The sequence below is a fragment of the Lissotriton vulgaris genome, chromosome 6 (assembly GCF_964263255.1).
Source record: "Lissotriton vulgaris chromosome 6, aLisVul1.2, whole genome shotgun sequence".
Taxonomy (NCBI): domain Eukaryota; kingdom Metazoa; phylum Chordata; class Amphibia; order Caudata; family Salamandridae; genus Lissotriton; species Lissotriton vulgaris.
Genome location: NC_141694.1, coordinates 948,058,616 through 948,079,433, shown reverse-complemented (window position 1 = coordinate 948,079,433; position 20,818 = coordinate 948,058,616).

Below are 20,818 nucleotides of genomic sequence, written 5' to 3'. Positions count from 1 at the left end.
TTCGTTTTTCTATAAACCTTTTCAAATTTGACCTATTTTTAATACTGTATTTCTCTAATATGCACCCATATTAACATCAACCCCATTTTTCTCAATTCTTCATCAAGCAGATCCTTTCTATTGTTTTTGTGCAATTATTTGCCATTTTATAAATTGAGGTCAAACTTCTTTGCTAATTTCTCAAACCTTTCGTATGTATCACACTCACACCTAGCTATTTCTTTATTCTTTATCCCTTGGACTCTGAAACAGGCCGCAAACAGACAATTTAGCAAACTGGCTATTCTGTAACCTGAATTTCGCTCGAGCAGCCTCTTTCTGATCTTTGTGGATGCAGAGGGCACAAATTCACCTGATATAGAGACCAGTTGTGCTTGATATTGGGTGTTTGCACCCTATTACAAACCTTGCATTAATGAATAGGGAAAAACACCCTTGAATGTTTTTGCAGGCATTTGTGTGCATTCCCTTTTCCCTTTTGCTTACCCCGATGTTGTTGTAAGCAGTCACAATTTGCGTACCCCCATGCTGCGTTATCAAATTTATTTTTATGAACCAACCTTTTTATGAAAAGTTTGATTGACAAACGAGGAATTGGTGTTGGTTGCAATCTGATCTACCTCATAAGATAAGTTGCAAACTGAAACTTATCTCAAAGGGTGGTCATCATAGGAAAGGTGTCAGGGGACCACCACGCCTGTGAAGCCCTTTAAAAAAAATATCAATTTTTTCTAACTACTGCCTGGTTTGCTTAAAACAATAGTCCTTGACCTATATTTAAGAAGCAGTAAATCAATTCCCTTATAGGTATGTGTAACTACCTGTACTTGAAAACACCATATAATTTTATTTTAAACATGTGTTTAAAATAAAATTATATGGTGTTTTCAAGTACAGGTAGTTGCACTTTTTTTCTATTTTGTTCATTACAAACGATGTATTAAGTACCAAAGAGCTGTCACACTAATTTAAGCTGCTCTAGAAATAGGTTACACATACCTATAAGGGCATTGATTTACTGCTTCTTAAATATAGGTTAAGGACCATTGTTTTTTGTATTAACTTGTACCCAGGTCCCTGACCACTATTGGGCTACCCCATTTTTATAATGGTTTGCTTAAAAGGCGGCATTTTAAAAAAAAGTTGTCTTCTTCTGAAAAGTTTGTTTGTGAGTTGACAGTGGACCCCCGGGCCACTGCCTACTCCCCAACAATTTATGGTTTACCTTCACAATGTGGAGAGGACCTGAGGGGACCCCTTCCCTTTTGCGAATTGTTACCAACCCCAACTTTGTCAGCTTTTTTTTAATTGCTTGCGATTGGATTACGGTTATCAAACATTGATGCATCTCATACCGATTCACAATATGGAAGGAATTCTTACCGCACGCCCCTTCCAAATTGAGAATCGGTAGGTAACCATTCAGAATAAACATTTTGTGGTCAGTAAAAGTTTGGTGACTCCTAAAATGGGATTAATACATAGGAAACACCTATTTGGCCGACTCAAATGCTCTGATTTTGTAAATCACAGTGTTTGTAACGTAACATTGCAAATAGGTTAGTACCTGTGGCCCGATGTACACTAATCCTATAATGGGTGCAAGTGACTAACCTCAATTTGAACTTTGGGTCCAACTCGAAATGAGACCCATGGCTTCCAAATTAGAAGAGTGTTATATCATATATATTTTTTAATATGTATATCATTTCGCCCAGCTGAAGATCAGATTGGTGTATGAAGCAGGTATCTATGATCCATATAAAACTTCTTTATTTTGGGTGCTTCAGTTTTATCTTGCCTATGCTTGCCTGCATTTAATCCTCTCCAAATTGACAAGAGAGTTAACATTATCCTTTTAGCTTCAGACTGATACACGTCGGTAACACTTAACAATCTTGAAATAGCCATTCCCTGGGAAGGCAGCTGTCCCATACGAACAGGATGTCAATATGTTGTTATTTTATGCTGAAAATAGGAAAAGGATAGCCTAAAAAAGCAAGAAGAGAATGGCTCCTTCCAGTACCACACACAATCAGAGCGCAACACAGGAAGCCATTAATCTCACCCAGGCACGAGACAAACACAGCAGCATGTGTTGAGTTCCACGTGTTGTAGGTGATATTGCAGACGGAGCCGGTCACGTCCGTTGCTTCAACCCTTCCATACTACAAATGAGAAGGAAGATGCAATAAATATTGGTGACAGTGAAAAACAAAGTAGCTAGATCCAAGGCTGGGCTACTGTTAATGCTTGAAATTGGGAGACAAGCTATACATTGTATGAGTTCGTTGCTGAACCACTGGCATGAAAAGGATAGCATTGACTTTATTTAGTAAATTATCTTATGCTGAACTACAATTTCCTTTTATGATTTAGAAGTAAGGGTCTAAGGGCCATATTATCAAGCCTGGGCGATAAAATCATCGCCGCTTTATCGGCAGGAAATAAAGTGGCGATAATGGGCTTGATAATATGCTCTATGGAATTCCAATCGAAGCTCATTTTAGATGTCCTTCACATTTAACATGAGCTTCAATTGGAATTCCATAGAGCATATTATCAAGCCCATTATCACCACTTTATCGGCAGTTTACTACCGATAAAGCAGCGATAATTTTATCGCCCAGGCTTGATAATATACACCTAAGTTTTCAGCTAAAACTGATATATCGATATAAACGGAGGAACATTTCCCCTGTCTGTATTTGTTCTGATGAAATGAAAAGAATTGAGAAATTAAGTCTTAATTTAAGATTGTTTGTTTCTTTTTTTCATATTGTTATCAGTAGAATGAAAAATAGGACACATAATTAGATAGTAAATACAGCAGCATCTTAAAATAAAAGAGCATACAAAAGAAAAGAAGGAAAAGCAAATACACAAGCAGCATACTATAGCTGTAAAATGGATTCTACTGCGGGTAAACAAAATTGCCTAAATATGATATGCAGGTAAAATACAAACAATTCCTGTCAATCTCCAGCTATAATCTCCTACAAAGAACGAATATTACCAAAGGCTAAGTAACACCAAATGCTGTTGAACTTCTCAAGTGATTTATTCTTTTTGCATAAGGCTGTTCAGAAAAATCTAACCCGGTGTAATGAACCAGGAACGGTGGCAGGGTTGAATTCCACATCTGCAAGATCGAACAGCGTGCCACCGTCATTGCGATAAATATAAACCTGCTTTCGGATAATGAGAATTTTTGGGACCTTGAGCTATTACTAGACTCTCATGACTAATAATCCTAAACAAAATAATGTAAAAAATTTAATACCAGAGTTTTGTTCATGGATGAACTTAGAACAATTAGTAATTGGTTCCAAAATGTATGTAGGACTGGACAATTAGCGATAACATGGAGCCAGTCTCCCTCTGAAAAGCATCCAAAACAATGATTACTATCTGATGGACAAATCCTGCTCATATGTTTGGGAGTAAAATAGAGCAGCCAATAAGAAAAAACTTCGCACGCCTACAATTGTCAGCTCTGAATAGCTTTGAGCGAAATTGGCACAAGTCTGCTCACCCCTCAGCCATGATTGTAAGCCCAGTCTCTTTTTCTAGCCTCTGAAGATGAATAGCAAGGGGGGAAACATAGGAACCCCCTTGGATCTGTTTACAACAGCTGTCGATGCCTCTCAGTTTATATTTGAACAGCATCTTTAAAATAGTAAAGGTGTGACCTGCCAGGGATGGAGAATATGACTGTAAAACGCTTTTAATTTTCAAATAGCTAAGCCAAAGTATAGCTACCTGAACTATTGTCTGCAAACCCAAGTTGATTCCAGGACTTCCATGAAGTGGTGTGCTTACAATTGCAACTGCCCTGAAGCCCAGATTGACCCAATGTTGAACTTCCACAAAGGGAACGTGTAAACCACGACCAATTGCAACAGAAGAAACTCATGACAATCTAGAATTTCCAATCCTTTAAAGATTTCACTTCTGCACCAAAGTAGGTCCTAGGTTACTTTATATCTATTATTTTTTAGGAGATACATTTTTCAAGAACCTTGGTACAGGGGTCCCAAAGACATCCAACATAGCATAAATTAAAGTTAGCAAAATCCGGAACTGAAAGTGTATTATACAGACGCAAAAGAATGTCTTGTAAAGCTGCCTCATAGTATACATGCCAATTTGGCAGGGGACGGGGGAGGCTTCTTGGAGGAAAGGGGAGGGGTCAGGCCGAATAGTGTCTTGTGCACGGGTGCTTTTTTTAGCACGAGGAAAAGGGAATCGAAGACCTCGAGGTTAATGCTCTTAACCTGTAACAGGACAGTGCCGTTTTCATCGATGGTTATGGAGATATTACTCTTAGGGTCTGGTAATTCGAGAGAGAGGTCATCAATTTGCAGCTATGGGGTGTGGTGGTAGTTTTTGAGACGAGAAGATGCGTGTTGAGGGTGGTGAACCAGTAGTCAGGTCGTTCAGTGTGGAAGATGAAGTCTATTTGTAACTGCCCTCTAGAGGCGCAGTGGTAAGTGTCTATGAATAGAGTTTCGGAGTGTTGTCTGATCAGTCTGTGTTTGAGATGCCTTTTCGCTTTACTAGAGAGGCTGAGGGGAAAGAGATTGCGAATGAGTTCGGTCCGTGAGGTATCAGGTAATTAACCCCTTAAGTGCTGCGCACGTTCACTGGCCGGCGGCACCACTACCTCCGTAGTGCTGCCGTCGGCCGTTGAACGTTCGAACTGCACCTGCGCAATGGAATGTCCAGCACTGGAGCTGGACGTTCCATAGCAGTTATGAGGTTAAAGGTTCGAGGGAAGGCAGCCATAAACAAAACATAATTTCTGAACTAATGTGGTGGGTGTGCCTGTTAGTCTCTAGAGAAGCTGTCAATTTGTGATTCCATTCATTAGTACCAGTTTAACACCCACATGTAGCAAAAAGCAACAAAAAGGTGACTAGTCTAGCTTTGCAAAGGGCCTTTTGCTGCACGTCAAGATGTGTCATGCTTTTTAGTAACTTTTAAACCGTTTGAATAATACACATTCTTCTGTGGAAAATGCCACAAATCTATAATAATAGTAAAATTGCCATGGCCGTAAAATTGAATAATTCCAGTGGTCCTTGAATTAATGGCTGTATCATGAGTTGCAACGTTAGTGCACAGCATCTCAGGAGAACTATACTATATTTCATAGGATGCTGACAGCTTGGCTTTTACAGCTGCATGGAAATGGAGGTTGCTGAACATCATTCATCATAATTAAAACATACCCTTACAATCATTAATGATAAACAGTAAGGTCCCAGTAGCATGCTTTCCTTAATTCCATGGGAGAAAGTGGTCCTTTATTCTTCTTTCATACTGCCTTTCTAAAAAGGTTTTTATTTTTACCATTATGAAAACAGACGCTTCTATTTTTAGCAAACACTGATGCCTGGTTACTTTGGGGGTCATTAGTATGTCAGACGGATTGCCTCCGCCAGCCTGGCGGAGGAAATCCACCTGACATCCTTCCCTGAATTCCCCCCGCCATATTACAATGGCGGGGGGACCGCAGCGGAGCAAGACACCGCCCGCCACTTTTCCGCCCCGGTCGCCTTGCGGCCGGGGCGGAAAATGAATAATATGGTGGCGGTGTCTATCAGACACCGCCAGCCATATTATGAAAGGCATTTTGGCAAGCCTTTCCGTGGCGGCAATGCTGCCACGGAAAGGCAGGTGGTCTTCACTCTGGGGTCCCCTGCGGGCTGTCAGAGTGATGGTGGGTAGGGGCATGCACACGGGGGGTACCTGTGGTACCCCCCCCCACATTTGCATAAACAAAGCGGCAGGCTCTGCGCGGTGCCTGCCGCCTTGTTTATGTAAATGCTGCTAAGCAATTTTTGTATTGTGGCGGGCGGAACAGAGAGCTCCGCCCGCCACAGTACTAAAAATACAGGATGTGCCTGCCACTGTGGCGGGCACATCCTAATGCCCCCCACGGGACCCCCGCCCTTATGGCGGGCGGTCCCGTTTACCGATGGGATGGCGGGCAGGCAAAGCCCGCCCGGCATCCTAATGAGGCCCTTAGTTTGCTGCTGTTTATGACTTCAGTCATGTTTGGGAGGCTGGAAGGCCTTGAGAGTCTGAGCATGGGGGCAGGGTCAAAGGTGGAGCTAAAAACAAAATAATCTGTACCTTTTTTTCAGTCTTCCACTACGAGCTAGCGACATAAAAAATAACAGGCAGTTAGGGGCCGTTCCCGGGACAGCTCACGGGACCGGAGCCATTGCTCCTCGGGCTCCAAGTCTTCGCCTTCGGATTCTGGTAAGCGACGTCATAAAAAGAAGTCGAAGACGCGTGTTCACTCTCCGACGAAAACCCCAAATTGAAGAATGGCTGAAAGCCATTGACGCTCTCAATGGTACCCTCACCCCAGCAGACTCAGTAAAATCTCTAGGTATCACCCTGGACCAGAAACGAAACTTGAAAAATCACATTACAAGATCCGCCAAAAGTGCTTTTCTCAACCTGAAACTACTGTACCTAATAAAACCCTTCCTTCCCCCTAAAGATCTCCAACAAGCCAAGCAAGCACTGGTGCTCTCCAGAATTGACTATGGGATCGCAGCCCTGACCGGAACAGCAAGAATGCACCTAGCACCCATAAAAACAACCTTCAATGCTGCAGCAAGAATGGTCACAGGAACTAAGAAATTAGACCACATCTCTCCTGCACTCAGGGAACTTAAGTGGCTCCCAATTGAACTGCGAGCCAGCTTAAGAACAGCCTGCCTCACGCATAAAGCCCTACACACAGGCAAACCGGAATACTTAGCCGCCAAACTCAAAAAAGCCGGCCAGTCTAGAAACCTCAGGAGCTCCAACATTCTACTAATCATCCCACTGAAAACTCGTAAGCAAAAAACCGCAGCTACATTTTTCGCTGGAAACGCCCCAAAAATCTGGAACTCCACCCCCCCACATCAGAATAATCCCCTCATTCCCTCAATTCAAGAACCTGCTCAAGTCCTTTTTCTAGACCATTCTCGAGCGAAACGATAAGATCCAAGGAAGCTCCTTTGACGTTTCTCCATCTTACTGTATTCTCTCGACAAAGGACACTGACTTGGACCCAGAAAACCTTTGGGTCTCCCATCCTGGTTAAACAAAGAATTCTATTAGACGCTCGTCCTGAATGATCGACACCCTACCCACTCCATGCTCGCTCGCTCCCATATCTGATCTATACCCGGCTCGATCCTGCATGCTCTATCCTAATATTTGTATTGAATATCTGCACATAACTGTACATGTTATAAATCGCTTTGATACCCTCGGGTCCAGCTAGCGCTTATAAAACTCCTAAAGTAAATAAATACAAAATTAAGTTTGTGAAAAATAAAGTTGTGGATTTTTGGCTAAATCGTTTGGTAGACTTTTTGTTTGAACTATGTGTTAAGCCTCTGTCACTAAAGCACAGTCACCCACAAACCTTTGGTTTGCTGAACACTATTTAATATTATTTCCACACCTTAAAAATTATTTGATGTGGGGATTGTGGGCAATTGTGGTTGTCGATGGAGGTATGAGGAGGAGTACCAGGCTCTGTAAATGTTTGCCAGGAGGGGCTCTTTACACCTAAAGAGATTTGACAGGTGGGTCTCTCTACATCAAAAACATTGAAGACCTCTGAACTAGTATCAGTTGGTTCTGTATGACACTAGGTATAGTCAACTTCCCTGCAGAACTGCTGGTCTGTAAGAAAAGACAAACTAATGTTTTAGATCTCTTCTGCTCACTTTAGATGGGACATTGGATGTATCAGAATATTCAGGATGGCTAAGTTCAGGAAAACTGTTTAACAAACCTAAACCAAGGAAAAGAACCAGAGTAAGTTAAATTTAAAGAGTCATTTAAAATTCCATGATTTGAAGTAGTAAAATAGCTGGTCCATACCTAATGCCATAATAAAATAGGATGTATGATAAACATACTAACCCTAACAACTAACTTGGACGTTAATGTGCCCTATTCTAAAATCTTCGGATGTGACAGTAAAAAACAAGTTACAAAACAATGGAAGTCATGCAAGTGACAAAACTTGCAGTACCACAGGCAGGAAGAGCCTTTAAAGTAGCAAAAGACTTGGTTCGAGCACAGCATGTCAATACAAAGAATTATGGGTATACATTTTGACTTTGTGTGGTGAACAGGAGAATGAAAGTAAAATACACACATTATCATGGCTGATTTAGGAAAGAAAATAGAGTTGAAGCCTAGTCGTGTCAAGCTTTGGAAAATAAAGTTCTGTTAATTTCAGATTTATCATTTTGGTGCTGAAATGTTCATAATATGCACACATTTTATTAAATCAAAATCAGCTCTATCAAATGCGAAAATATATCAGGTGTACATGTGCCACCATAAGGCATTTTGCACATGGTAAATATGTTCTCTAATTCTCTTTGGAGAACTGTTTATTTTTCTGTGCAACAACTCCTTAAGCACGACATTAATTGTGGGAGTCTTTTCGCACCATTCTAATCCTTTATATGGATTTACTCCTGCCCCTGACAGGGTGTTAAAGTGACCGTAACCGATTTTTCAAATCCCATAAAATCACAAATATGGGGACGTGGTCTCGCTGCTGATGAGGTGAGATGCACGCCGCGGGAACACCGGCTAAGTGCTGCCTTTAGAAACAATTATATGCGGAGTTGGGGACAGGAAGCCACCGCTTTTTGGGGTACAACAACGACGGAAGGTGTGGAGCATCTCCTGATGAGCTGGTGGCGCTGGGACTCAAAAGGTTGCAAGAAACAGCCGTGTTGCTCCGGCCTCCCGCTGTTGATCACGGCAGCCGCAATTTGGTGACACCCAGACCTGGCACCAGATTTGAGGTAGACCGGTGCAGCATTGAACAGCCCTGGGATTCATTGGTGTCGCGCTGCCTGGGTGGGAGCGGAGGGGCACGCCTGAGGCAACAAACCCACCAGAGGCATCGAAGGCCGCCCGGCGATTCGCCATCTTGGTGGGGGGCCCGGACTTGGAGGTGACAGAGCCGGACTGAGGCGGACACCGGAAGGCTGGAGTGAGAAGCAGCATGGCGGTGAGTGGCGATATCGTGGGGCAGGAGCTGGAAGGTGGAAGAGACAGCTGGAGGGCCCCTGTTGACTAATAGCCTGGAGTTGATCCCCCTCCCGGCGCGCTGGGACATTGGCGCGCGGAAGCCCTGCTGCGTGAGGCAGGGGAAAGAGGGTCTGTTACCCCTGTGGGGGAAACATAGCAGGGTGCCCGGACTGTGCACCTACCAGCCTTTGTCAACCAGCCTGCAGTTCACCTGGAAGAGAGGTCTGCCGGAGGCCCTATTAACTGCCAAACCTCACGACTGCCCCAGCGCTGTCTTGGAGTGAGGCCACGCGGAGAGCAGCCGAATGCTGTGAGCACGCCTTGCTGAATTGCCCCCCTCTATCGGCCATAGCCACCCCTGCAGACAGGTAGGAACTATGGGAGAAGCGCAGAGGGCCCGACTGCGGGGGTCTCGAAACAGCTCCCTTGCTTACGAGTCCAGGCCTTGGAGTGTTGAGGCTGTGGTTAAAGAGGCGAGGGAGGGAGGGATTGTTGCCCGTATGTAGAGGAATGTTGCATTGACTGCACACCCTGCCTAGGACCCTGACCGCCCCTCTGTGCTGCCCATCGACTACCCTGGGAAGAGCTCATCAGAGACCTTATCGGACGCACTGGCCTCAAGGCATCCCTGCCCTGGCCCTGAGAGGTCTAATCTGCGCGCCATTGCTGAGTGGAACTTTTAGCGCTGCCCGGCGACCACCCGGCCTAGAGCCCCATTAGTGACTGCGTAGACCACGCTCACCCATTGTAGCTCCTGCGCTGTCCCGGCAAAACACAGACTCTGCGCTGTCACTACGAGAATAGGTAGGCTGCTGCCTCTGAGGGTATCTCTTCACGGTGGCCACACTCACCCATGGATATCCTCATGTGGAGGCACATGTGAGACTTTACCGGCCCGTGCCACTTGCATCTATCCCTGCCCTAGAAGGCTGCCCCTGATCACAAGCCCGATCCTACTGTCTAGTCACCCTCACCAGGCAGCTGCAAGAGGACGTCGCCGGATGACTCTTCTGAGGCCTCCCTGGCCAGTAAGGACCACGACGACCTGGGGCGCTGGTGGGGCCCTGGTGTGGGGCTTTGGTTGTCGCGGGTCGGAACCACCCTTCCTTGGGACCTCTGAGGTCGGGGGGTCTGAGAAGAATGCAAGAAGCGAACTGGACCTGGGTACTGGCGCCCACATCGTGGCTGGACTCCATGATCTGCTAGAGGAGGCCGGGTAACTGACGTCCCAGCGATTGCTCGCTCTACTAGGGTCGTGCACGGAGGAAGTGAGGAGAGACCGTTTGGCAGTTGGGCAGACTTGCAAGCTATTGCATGGACCCTTGACACCCTTCGATATAGACGCTTTCTGGAACGCCTAAGCTGCAAAAATGACACGCACTAACAGAGGCAAAGCTGCTCCAATGCCAGTTTCTAAGGACACCACAGTGACGTAACTGTGGGGCAAGGCGGGCTCATCTACTTCCACAGATTCGCCCCCGGTAACACAGCATTCTTGGCCTCCTTCATGTCTGAATTAAAAACCAAAATCGGCTCCCTGCATACTAAAGTCCACTCCGGTGTTCGGGAGCTTAGGAAAGAAGTCACGGACCTGGGCGAGTGAGTAGACGGGCTGGAAAAGTCAGTGGACGCCTGCATGGAAGATCAAGAGCAACTTTGGTAGCGCCTGGCCACCCTGGAAGACCAACACATAGAGTTGCAGCTGAAACAAGAGGACCTGGAAAACCGCAGCCGCCGGAACAACCTCCGTATCCGGAGGGATCCTCTTGGGGCAGAAGGGAAGGAAATTATGACCTATGTGGCACAGCTAATCCACGAGGTCTGAGGGGATGATGACGCCTCCCCGCTGGCTTTGGACCGGGTTCACCGGGTCTCCGGGCCCGCGGGTTGGCCGGGCCTCCTTCCGGACATCTTAACCAGGGTCCACTTCTTCACAAAAAAATAAGCTATTCTCCGGGCGGCGGAAGCCAAGCAGGATCTCACATATGACGGGCACAGAATACAGATATTCCAGGACATAGCACCCAACACCTTACGACGCAGTCGCGACTTCAAACCTGTGACAGACAAACTGCAGAACCTGGGCATCTCCTATCAGTTGGGTCACCCGTTCGCCCTTATCTTTCCCTGGGAGTCCAAACGAAGAGTGGTACGATCCTATCAAGAAGTGGCTCAACTTCTCCGGCTTCCTGTATCACGTTCTGCCAGCCCCGCCCGTCTCTCGCCTCTTACACAAGAACCTGCCAAGCCGTCCTGGCCCACTCTGCGTCGGCGCAGACGCTCACCGCCCCTGGATGAACAAACATATTCACAGTCTAAGTAGGACATTATTGAAGATATCAAATCCTTGGAAGGGAACAAATCAGAAGAGCGCTCAGACCCCCCTACCCCTTGATGATCAGCTGAAGTGCCCATAACAAATTCTAAGTTTGTCTTGGGAGATATGGCTCCCACTTGGTAGATTTCAATATTAACCACTGCGTTCTGGGCGCCACCCCAACTCCCCTCTTGCAATGTAGCTGACGCCGAGGCTTCCCACCTGGATGAACTTTAGTGCAGCGGAAGACCTACCCGCATCTGTTCCTGAGAGATTGACATCTCTGGGTTCAGCCAAACCTGAGGGTGCAGGCTGGCCCACGACTGGAACAGAACAAGGTGGCCCGGTTGGCCAATGTTGGTTGTTGACTTCTCCTTCTTCTTTTTTCCTACTTGGCTGATTCTTCCTTCCTTTTTAGGTCTCGACTTAAAAGCATTGCTTTTAGCAATGCTTATTGTCGAGAATTATAATAGGCAATCCAAGGCCTGAAACCATTGCGGATTTTGAACAGTTCCTGTGAACTAGTGGAGCGGAAAATGCGTCCACATCAAAGCCATCTGTTGCTTCCCCAGCGCGCTGGGCCTCACTTCTCCTCCCCCCTAATTAACATCCCTGCTGTTTCACACTTCTTTCACGGCAGCGAGGCCGTGCTTCAAAGGGATCCGCTCCCCCGCCCCTAAAAGCTTCTTTCGGCGATGTTCTTGTTCACAACTTGGTTTCTTTCCTTTTTCATCAGACCCTGCGTGCACAGGTGTTTTAAAATTAACTTTGTTTGTCTTTCTATACTTGCAGCTCCACCTAGTGGCTTTTTTTTAAATATACGCTTTGTGATAATTATTAAAATATAGGCTTTGTGATAATTAAAACCCCCGTAAATGAAACACCCACTATGTTCTGAGCTGCTCAGTTCAATTGGCATAGAAATGCCATGATGATGTGGACACTACACAAATGCTTAAACTGCCAGGAATACAGGGATGCAATAAGGCAATATCTACATTCTTGCCCAGTGGATTAGACTAGTTTTTTGTGCCCTTCTGCCCCTGTTTGACTCGTTTTTTGTGCCCTTCTCCCCCCTGTTAGACTCGTTTTCCCTTGTTTTTCTGCCCTTCTGCCCTCTGTTAGATTCAATTTTTGTGCCCTTCTGCCCTCTGTTAGACTCGTTTTTCCCTTGTTTTTCTGCCCTTCTGCCCTCTGTTAGACTCGTTTTTTGTGCCCTTCTGCCCTCTGTTAGACTCGTTTTTCCCTTGTTTTTCTGCCCTTCTGCCCTCTGTTAGACTTGTTTTTCCCCCCTTGCAACCCCAGCATCACCTTTCTGCCCCTATTAGACTCGGTTTTTTTCCCCTTGTTTTTCTGCCCTTCTGACCCTATTAGACTCGTTTTTTGTGCCCTTCTGCCCTCTGTTAGACTCGTTTTTCCCTTGTTTTTCTGCCCTTCTGCCCTTTGTTAGACTCGTTTTTTGTGCCCTTCTGCCCCTGTTAGACTCGTTTTTTGTGCCCTTGTGCCCCCTGTTAGACTTGTTTTTACCTTGTTTTTCAGCCCTTCTGCCCTCTGTTAGACTCGTTTTTTGTGCCCTGCCCTCTGTTAGACTCGTTTTTCCCTAGTTTTTCTGCCCTTCTACCCTCTGTTAGACTCCTTTTTTCCCCTTGCAACCCCAGCATCACTCAGCGCAACCCCTGCATCACTCAGCGCAACCCCAGCGTCACTCAGCGCAACCCCTGCATCACTCAGCGCAACCCCTGCATCACTTAGCGCAACCCCAGCATCACTCCGCGTCATCACAGCATCAATCTCTGCAACCATTCAACAACAACTGGTTCAAATATGTTCTCTCAATGTTTCAAAATTTATTACAAAAGTCACAAAAAGATGTTAATATTTCACTTCTGTTCTTGGATTTTCATCACAATAAAATACACTGAACATAATCTTCACAAAAGTTATTTACAAAAGTTTAAGCTATTGCCATTATAAATTATAATCACTTTTATTTAAGTATTAATTATTTAAAAAAATTAAAAGCCATTGTTATTTGTAATATCAATACATCCAAGTCACGTAAATACAAAACATGTTGCATCACAAATGCTATAGGTGTCACATTTGCAAAAGTTATAACTATTGGCATTGTAAATGACAAAGCTAATAATTTAGCTATTTTCAAAACCAACACATAAATAAAAAATTGTCGTTTTGAAGACCAATAACTCAAACTTTCAAAATGCGAGACCTATTGCATTGCAAAGGCTTGTTCTTTCTGTGGTTTGGGTGTGGCGGGCGGGAGACTACACGGTTATGGTGGGCCTGTATCCATAGGGAGGATCCACTCCTGAGCCCTGCTTCCTGTGTCCTGATATGCTTTTATGATGGTGTGATGGCCTGACCGGTGACCGGAAATACTTATGACTCCTCCCTACCCTATAAAGGTACTATCCCTTAATGTCAAGGGGCTTAACTCCCCCAACAAGAGACAGCAACTGTGGCGCTACATCCTACAGCACAGCCCAGACATCATTTTCCTTCAAGAAACCCACCTGTAAAAGGTGGACACCCCTTGCATGGCACACCCTAAATATCCTCTCCAATTCTGGGCCATGCTGATACCTAAATGGCTGGGGTGGCTATCTTATGCTGCAATGGCACCAGGAAGGGGGAAACGAAAGTCTTCCACAGCTCAGAGGGGCGTTTCATCCGAGGTAGAGTGGAGGTTGGGAGACGCTCCCTCACATTGTGTAATGTCTACGCACCAAACCAGATGCACGACTCTTATCTCCGAGCCTTGCTGCGGGAACAGGTGCCACAGGGCGAACCCTCTTTGATTCTGGGGGGAGATTTTAACCTGGTGTGGGATCCTACGATGGACCGTAAGGAAGCCTCCTTCAACGGGTCTGGAGCCATGTCCTCTGCTCTCTGGAAATAGATAGCAGACCTAGGCCTGATCGACTCCTGGCGATACCATTCCCCTGAAGTGCGGGATTACTCGTACTACTCACATGTCCATCGCTCGTACTCGTGTATTGACTATGTGTTTGTATCGCACGCCCTTAGAGGAGACATGGTAGTGGCATCTCTGTCCGACATTTCAATATCCCATGTTGAGCTTCTCATGGAGGATCCGGCCGCTTGCCCGACCGGTTTACCGCAGTGGCGCCTGCCTCCACATATTCTGGGGGATTCAGCCAATGTGGAGATTCTACGGACTGCCTTGACTCCTATTTTGCGAGCAATGATCTACCTGGAACATCATTCCTGGTGGTGTGGGATACCTTTAGGGCAACGATCCACAGCTACATCACGTCGAGAGCGATTGCACGGGTGCGGGAAGCCCGTCGCTTGGAGGACGGTCTCTCCAAGGACATTAAGAGACTGGAGAAGCAGGATCAGGAGCATCCAACACTTGCGTGCCAGCAGAAGCTTGCGAACCTACCGGGTCAACTTTTTTCCCTGCGCACCAATAGAGCTGAGCGGACCCTGCTCACCCACAAACAATGGTATTTTGAAGGGGGGGATAAAGTGAGTAGATTACTGGCAAAACGCTTGAGGGTGAGAGCAGCGAAGGCCCACATAGCGAACATCCAATTGCAGGAGGGAGGAAGGGTCACCATGGAACGCACTAAGTGTGAGGCCTTTAGGACCTGTTACACCGCCCTCTATGTGGCAGATGAGCCCTCCCAAATGCATATTGACGATGTCCTAAACAAGTGTCCCTGGACCCCAATATATCCACACCGCGCCAAACAATTGGACGGTCCTCTCCTGGCAGAGGAACTGATCGCAGCTTTGAGAGACCTCCCCCTAGGGAAGACACCAGGCCCGGGCGGCTTGCCGTTGGCCTTCTATTGTATGTTCATAGTGCAACTCCAGCCATACCTACTGCGATTATACAATTCTTTCTCGGACACTGCCTTCTGTGGGTATGGCAGAAATAGCCCTCATCCCTACACCAGGAAAAGATCCCACACTGTGCGCGTCTTACTGCCTCATAGCACTGCTAAACACGGACCTTAAAATTTACACCAAAATGGTGGCTAAGCGCCCAAAGCCTCACATGCCTGGCCTCGTGGAGCCGGACCAGGTTGGCTTCATACGCAATAGGAAAGGGGAAGAAACTGTGCGTAGAATAGCGCACCTGGTGGGGAAAGTGCACCACTGGAACATACCAGCCTGCCTTCTGTCGCTTGACACGGAGAAGGCGTTTGACCGGGTCGACTGGAGCTTCCTTCACGCGGTATTGCACAAGACCGGACTAGGACCTGATATGATCTCTATGATCATTGCCCCCTATCTCCCGCCACAAGTGAGGGTTCGGGTTAATGGGCAGCTCACAGAACCCTTTTCCATACATAGGGGTATGCTGCAGGGCTGCCCCCTGTCCCCTCTGCTATTTGCGCTGGTGGTAGAGCCTCTAGCGGAGTTGATCAGACAAGATGCGGACATACACAACCTCACTTTTGGGGGCCGCCTGAACAAAGTAGCGCTCTTCACGGACAACCTTATCCTCACGCTATCGCGTCCACATACATCTCTCCTGGTGCTCCACACTCTATTACAGCCTTTGAGAGAGAATCAGGCATTAAAATTAACCATGACAAATCTTTGGCTTTAGACCTTACTATTCCGAAAGAGGAGATACCGGCCTTAAAGACGCTTGCTCCTTATCAGTGGGCCAAAGATCATATCCGATACCTAGGGCTACAATTAACCCCCTCATTAGACACGTGGACACAGGTAAATTGGCGGGAATGTAAAAAATCTGTCTTGGAGGACCTACGGTGGGGGAAATCCCTAACTATCTCTTAGCTGGCAGGCTTAATGCCGTCAAAATGTTGATACTTCCTAAAATCTTGTATCTATTCCAGTGCCTCCCCACCCCTATACCACAACCCCAGATACACGGCCTCCAAAAAGATATCACTAACTTTATATTGGGTGGGCGTAGACACCGGTTTTCCCATAAAATCCTCATGCTGCTGCGAGACGGGGGGCTAGCGTGCCCTAACCTCTTGAAATACTACTGGCCTCGCACCTCCAGTTTGTCTCAGAGTGGACAACCACTGTAAGTGAGAAGGTGTGGTTTCATATGGACTGAATGGTAATGGGACATACCATCTGGGACCTTACATGGCTTCACCGCACGGTACGTTCCCTTAGCGCCTATATTGCAGTGCCTACTAAAACGGTCCTAGATATATGGGACAAGATAGACGTGCATAAGGGTCTGACGATCTTTCCCTCCCCACATACTCCCATATCCAGCAACCCATTATTCCACCCCGGCCCTCCACTCACAAGCATTCAACAAATGGCTACAGGGGGATTGTAGAGTGATTGGAGATCTATACAAGGGGGGCACCCTTAAGACATTCGCCCAGTGCAGGGAGGAATTTCGTCTCCCAATGGGAGCAAGACTACAGTACGTGCAGTTGCGACACTGGGCACCTTCACCAGCAATGCAGCAGGCTGCAGTCCGTCCCTTCACTCCCTTTGAGCGCTAGTCCGATCATTTGACGACTCGAAAGGCCTTATATCACCGATATACCAGATCCTGCAACACCCTCCGGTGCTAACCACATATCCATATCAACGCCAATGGCAGCTGACGTCGGATAGGGAAATCACACCTTCACAATGGAACTGCCTATGGCGAGACATTCCCAGGGTCCATCGTGGCATCCCACAGAGGGACAATGCATACAAAATGATGACACAAAGTTATTACTTGCCCGTTCGACTGCACAAAATGTTCCCCGCCATTTCCTCCTTGTTGTCTGACCGCATCTGGCGACTTCATTCACATTTGGTGGGGCTTTTGACACTGCTCTGGAAGGAAGTCCTTAGTCATATTAAAGAAGTACTGGGTTTCCCCCTGCCTGAATCTGCAACCACGAACCTATTGGGTCTTAAACCAGTAACCTAAAAGCGCTCATTCACAGGGACTGGACCATAGCACTTCACATGCTTGGGGCGGCTAAACAACTTATAGCGCTATACCGGAAAAAAGCAGAGACTCCCCCGATTGCCGCTTGGTTCGTGCGCTTATGGCATGTGATCACTATAGAACTCTTCACAGCACGATTGCATGCAAGAGACACTCACTTCAACGCTGTCTGGCGACCAATAGTTCAATACCTCTGTGAAATAGAGCATGCCCGCCATTTACCCTCCAAGCTCAGAGCACTGTGACTCTTTGAGGACTAATCCACTTACTATGAGAAGTGATGTTGTGTGTGCTCATGTTCAACGTAGTTGTGCAAATACTGTTCAGCCCATGGTAAGTATGTACTAAAAAGGCTGCACAAGCTTCCATCACACAATGGGCAGTTACTGCATGGAGAACATCTGTGCCCAATACACTTAAAAAGTACAGTATAAATAGCAGCGGGGAAAACCACCATCAAAGAAAACAATAGCTAAGTCAGTCACATGGAACATAAAAAAGGGGCCCCTAGCTCTGCATGACAAACGAAGGTGAAGCAACTGCTGGGGACAGCTGAAAGGTTTTTAACGAATGTGTTGTCAAGTTTCTGAAGCAAGCTACCATTTTTGAAACCCCAGATGCCCTCTCCGTGAACAGCGATGGAAACACAATGTTGCGTTATTAATGGTTAACATTTCTTTGACAGTTTTGTCTCCCAACTTAGGACCAGATGTAGGTGGCCAAATACCGACTGGTAACGCAGAAATTTGCAGAATTTCTGCATTACCGACTGGTAAAAAGCCATGTACAATGTAGGTAATACCAAACGCGATCGCAAAATAAGGAATCACTAAAAATAAGGGAAACCAGTTAGCGATTCCATAATTTGCAATTAGTAGACAATGAAACCCTAAATACCGAATCTCAAAATAAGAAATCCTTTAAAAAAAATCGCAAATCGGTGTACCAAAAATCACTATTAACGATTTTTCACATTTTCGATATTTAGAGTCACAAATTACCACTGACTCAAAGCAGGTGGCAATCAGGTGCACCGCATATAAACAGCCCCAAAATGCAACAGTGTGAACACAATTGCGGCCCTCTATGTCATTGTAAGGCGGCTTCGGATGCAAGCAGCAGGACTGAGGATCTGAAGATGGGAGGAACGCGTGTACAGACTGGGCATTACATTATTCCAACTGACTGAGGCTGAAATCCATGAGAGGTACCGGCTTCACCCCCAAACCATCCTAGACCTGATACGGTAACTTCACCCACTCCTGGAGCATCAGACACCAAGGGCGCACGCTATACCACCACAAGTCCAGGTGCTTTGTAGCCTGCACCTACTTGCATTGGGTAGTAACCAGGGGGTGATAGCTGTGGCAGGTGGTGTGTCACAGAGTTGCCTGTCCCGTTTTTTCAACACTTTCCTGGATGCCATGATGCAAAGAATGCATCACTACATACGCTTCCCCAGCACACAGGTGGAACTGCAGAAAACCAAGATGGATTTTTATCAAAAGGCACAGTTCCCATATGCAATAGGGTGCATTGATGAGACACACATACCAATCTGCCCACCTGCAGCTACAGAGTACATAGATCAGAACTGCAAATCTACACATTCTATCAACGTGCAGGTAATTTGTGATGCGGACCGCATCATAACCGACATCGTAGCCAAATTTCCAGGGAGCACCCATGACTCCTACATATTCAGGAACAGTGGGATCTACACACGTCTGGCTGGGGGCAAGTTTTGGGAAGGATACCTGCTAGGTAAATCAATGTGACACACCCTGATGTATACCTAGGATGAATGTGTCGGTGACTGATATTAATGACTCTTCCTTTCTATGTAATGTAATGTAAAAATGCATTTCTATAGCTCATTCTTCCACTCCAAGGAGCATCTTGGCGCTTAGTACCAACCCAGAATGGAAAAGGTTAATTAACTGAGTCAATTTCCAGAGAACTTACATCCTTTACACTAAGGCTTTACAGGCAACATCAGTAAGCGTGAAAATCCAGGTCTTCAGGGCTTTCCTAAAAAGAGATTCTGATGAAATTTCCCGGAGCGGAGGTGACAATTTATTCCTTGCTCTAGAGCCCAAAACAGCAAGGGTTTTTCCACCTTTGGTGGTGAGTCTGAATTTTGGAATAACTAGTAGATTCTGGTTGGAGGATCTCAACCTCCGAATGGGAAGGTGGCGTTTAAAACTTTTAGAAAGATACCTGGGTCCTTGTGAGTGGTAAGCTCTGAAAGTGATAACTAAAATGTTAAATAAAATACATTTATGTATTGGAAGCCAATGAAGGGCGTTGAGTGCAGCTGAAGTAGATGATTTCCTGGGCCAACCAAGAACCAGGCGAGCGGAGGCATGCTGGACCATCTGCAGCCTGTGGAGCACAGATTTGTTTGCTCCCGCATACAGGCTATTGCAGTAGTCCAGTCTTGATGTTATGAGCGCCACCGCTACCGTTTTCCTTGTTGACAGTGGGAGGAGGTCAAAGAATTTCCTGAGCATTCTGATGATATGGAAGCATGTGCCAGCCACACCAGTTGCTTGTTGTTTAAATGACAATGAGTCATCGAACTTAACACCTAAGTTGCGGGCAGAAGAAATGGTATTGGGCGGGGCTTCAGCATCTTCAGGCCACCACTGCTTAGGGGAAAACAGGTTTTGGGAACCAAACAGTAAGATTTCCGTTTTCCAAGAGTTACATTTAAGATGGTTGGTCTTCATCCACTCAAATGTAGCAGTCAGGCATTTCTTAAGGTTTTCTTCAGCTCCAGGTAGCTCCCTGTCAAGTACCAGGATAAGCTGCGTATCATCAGCAAAGGATATTGTACTGATCTGGTAAGAGGAGATGAGCTCGATCAGGGGTCCATGTAAAGATTGCCGAGTGCAGGGCTCAGGCTGGAGGCCTGAGGTACCCCTGTGCTGATGGATTTTTCTTCAGAGTTGAATTCTCCCAATACCGTGACTTGAAGTCTTTGGCTAAGGAAGTTTTTGAGCCAGTCCAACACTTCTCCTCCTATCCCTAAGCTGAGTAGAAGTTCAATCAAGATTGTGTGTGAGACCGTATCGAAGGCCGCCGATAGATCGAGTAATATCAAGACGGCCTTCTTCCCCTGGTCCATAGCGGTTCGCAGGGTCTCAGCAGAGAACAGGAGGGCAGATTCTGTAGAGTGCTTGGACCTAAAACCTGATTGGTTGGTGTGCAGGATGTTATTATCTACCAGGAATGTCGTGAGTTGTCTATTGACAAAAAATTCGGTCAATTTAAACACCACTGGCAGCAGTGAGATAGGACGCAGGTTGGAGAGAATAGTGGGGTCAGATAAAGGTTTTTTCTGAAGAGGTTTGACGGCGGCTAATTTCCAGTCGCACGGAATCTCGGCCGTGGCGAGTGACGAGTTAATAATGCTATTAACAATAGGATTTACCTCATTGGCCAAGGCTCTTAGAAACATGGGAGGACAGGGGTCAAAAGGTGAT